The sequence below is a fragment of the Myotis daubentonii genome, chromosome 3 (assembly GCF_963259705.1).
Source record: "Myotis daubentonii chromosome 3, mMyoDau2.1, whole genome shotgun sequence".
Lineage (NCBI taxonomy): Eukaryota > Metazoa > Chordata > Mammalia > Chiroptera > Vespertilionidae > Myotis > Myotis daubentonii.
In genome coordinates, this window is record NC_081842.1 from 98,929,116 (window position 1) to 98,932,295 (window position 3,180).

Below are 3,180 nucleotides of genomic sequence, written 5' to 3' on the forward strand. Positions count from 1 at the left end.
GGGCCAGTGATGTCCATAGGCTGAATGAAGAGCGTAGAGTGTTTATCACCCCAAGTCAAGTTTGATTTTAGACTAAGACTATAACCTTCAGGAGGGCAGGTTAAATCTAATTTGTTAATAACCATATATATGGTGACAAGCACAATTTATGGAATGTTATAGTTATTTAGTATATTTATTAAATTAACATACAACAAAAATAGATATAAAAGTGCATTTGAAATATTCATTTAACATATTCACTAGTATATTCAAATATGGATGTGAATCTTAGAAAGAAAGAAGCAATTTGCTATATGAATGTGTAACATAGAATGAAGTCTGGGCTAGAGTTCTACTCAGAGACATTAACGTATAAGTGATAATTGAAATGAAGAGAATGGATGGTAACAGAGAGTGTGATGGTGATATGAATAGAACCTTAGAAGATGACAAAGGTAAGTATAGATTGAGCAGAAAGCAGGAATTTTTACAGAGAAATGAGGAAACAGTTCTGGAAATCTAGAAGAATTTTCACATATCTGTTCAATCAAAGTACACTATGTGGGGTAAGGAGTAGTCTACCTTTGAAAGCACTGATAGAAGTTATATGATATGGGAAAGAGCTGGAATTTAATTAAAAGTTAGTGTATGGACCAAATAGACTAAGAAAGCAATTTATTTTGTTCCATGATCTGTAGTGGAAATATTTAAAGGGAAACAATAAGAGATTTTGTAAAAGGAAAGGAAGTATATAAAATAATAAAAATGAGAATATGGTATATATATCTATATAGATATATAGATATATATGTATATATATAGAGAGAGAGTCAGCTACTGTAATGACCAGAATGACCAGAGACAAGAACACCATGGCCTCTCGCCCAGGCTGGCCCCACCCCTCAGGGAGTGGTTAGGTCCCCCGTAGGCAATGCTATAGGGTGCAAGTTTGATGGGGGAATGTGGAAGATATAGAAAGGGAGGTCTTAAGGGTCTGCAGGGTTGGGGTGGTCAGCCTGGGGTAGGTTTGGAGTGTGCTGGGGAAGGAAGAGGAAGATCTGATTGGAAAATGGCTCAGCACAGTAACTTTCTCATTGTGAACAAGCACAGCGCCAACTGTGGATTGTAGGGGCGGTTGTTTCATGAGTGTGCTTGGAACCGACATATTCATGCCAGTGGCAGTACTCCCGAAACTTCACTGATTCCAAATAGTAAACAGCTATCAATGTCAAAGAAAGGAAAAATTTTCTCCAACTAGAGGCTCTGGACTTGCAACACGACTGAAGGAAACACCATTTAAGGAGGACCTAGAAAAACCAGAAGTATGTGACTAGAGGATTGTGGGATTGTGGAGGATGCCTGGGCACCTATGGCTAGAATGTGAGCCTGTTATTGTGCATGTGCATAATCAGCCCTATAGTCCTCAGTCTCGCAGTATTTGGACGTGACTTCTGGTGGGAAATTATTTCTATTGAGGTTTGATGTTCCCTTGCGGTGAGGAAGATCAGAATTAAAGGTTTTGTTTGTTACCTTGGTTTGAAGCAGAGGACAAGAGCCACGAGTAAGACCAGCTCTACCAGGAGTACACACACACCTCCCAGGAACTGTAGATGAAGCACACCACAATCAAAGCCTTCAATGAAACCATCAAGATCTTCAAAGAGCAGGGCCAGACTCAAGAGAAGTGCAGCAAGGAGTATCTGGAGCACTTCTGGCGTGAGGGCAATGAAAAAGAGATGCAGAGAATCCTGCTGAACTCAAAACAGCTCAAATCTTGCATAGCAGAGATCCACAAGAGCCACACAAAGCTGGGACAGGAGCTGCGGACACAGGCCTTGGACAACTAAGATAAGTGCATGAATAGCCTGAAGCCAGACCTCATGCAGCTGTGCAAGATTCGAGTCCAGTACCTGGTATGGTTTACCCAGAAAAGTGCCCGGCAGAAAAAAATCAATGAGTGGTTGGGAATCACAAATGAGAATGAAGACCAGTATGCACTGATGGAAGATGAGGATGACCTCCCCCACCTTGAGGAACGAACCTGGTATGTGGGCAAGATCAACTGCATGCACGCTGAGGAAATGCTGAACAGCAAGCGGGATGGTACCTTCCTCATCCGTGAGAGCAGCCAACGGGGCTGCTATGCCTGCTCTGTGGTGGTAGAGAGTGATACTGTGTCATCTACCACATGGCCACTGGCTTGGGTTTTGCGGAGCCCTACAACCTGTACGGGTCTCTGAAGGAGCTGGCGCTGCATGACCAGCACACCTCCATCATGCAACACAACCATAAACTTACTGTCACACTGGCACATCCCCTGCGAGCCCTGAGCCCCCACCTCCCCTCCCCAAAGCCCGCTGACTCATACAGAGCAGGACTCCATCTTTCTATCTGCCTGTCTCTCTTCTTTGTGAATCTTTCTCTGTCTCAATCTCTGTCTTGCTTTCTCTGAGTCTTTCTCTTCCTGTCACTCTTTCTATTCCCATTTCTGTCCTCTCTGTCTCTCAGTCTCTGTACCTCTAAGTCTCTGTTAGAGGAGCATACCTCCTCCATCCCATGCTCCCTTTCTCTATGGGCACTGTCCACCCCTGGCTCTGGCTGCCCCCACCAGTTCCTACAGTTCCCCCAAGCTCCCCCTGCCTATACCTGCCATGTTTACAAAGGCCCCTGGGGTGCTCAGCCTCAGCCTGGTGCCCTGATTTTTAAGCCACAGACCTGGGGTCAGAGCAGGAAGAAGGCAGAAATGAATTACACTGGACCACTTTCAAGAACCTCCACTGTGATATTTGGGGCCGGGTGGGGGCCGGGGGTTGGAGGGTAGGGAGTGGGTCCTGCCCCACAGACCCAACTTCCCCTCCAAACCCTGAAGTGAAACCCACACCGGTTACCCCCATATGGAGCTGCTGCCCAGAAGCCCTCCCACAAAACCAAATTATTAAAAATAACCTCAAGACCTGGGCCCTATCTGACCCCAGGCTTCCCTGGAACCAAGGCTTCTGCAGGTACAGTTGGGCCAGCCGGGATGCATTGCTGCCCACAGCACCTTCGCCCGATGCAGTTTCAAGGATTCTCCTTGATCATGCTGGGTTCTGATTTTGTTTCCTTGACTGTAAACCCATTTTCTCCTCTTTTCGGACAAGAATCCCGGTTTTCTATGCTGCCATGGACCCCCCTCCTGCCTGACCAGCTAGACTGGCA

At 45.8% G+C, this 3,180-nt stretch overlaps 1 pseudogene; it reads left to right on the top strand.

The window, feature by feature from the left end:
* Positions 1-379: 379 nt before the first annotated feature.
* Positions 380-2,434, top strand: LOC132229669 (phosphatidylinositol 3-kinase regulatory subunit beta-like; annotated as a pseudogene).
* The last annotated feature ends 746 nt before the right edge of the window (positions 2,435-3,180 follow it).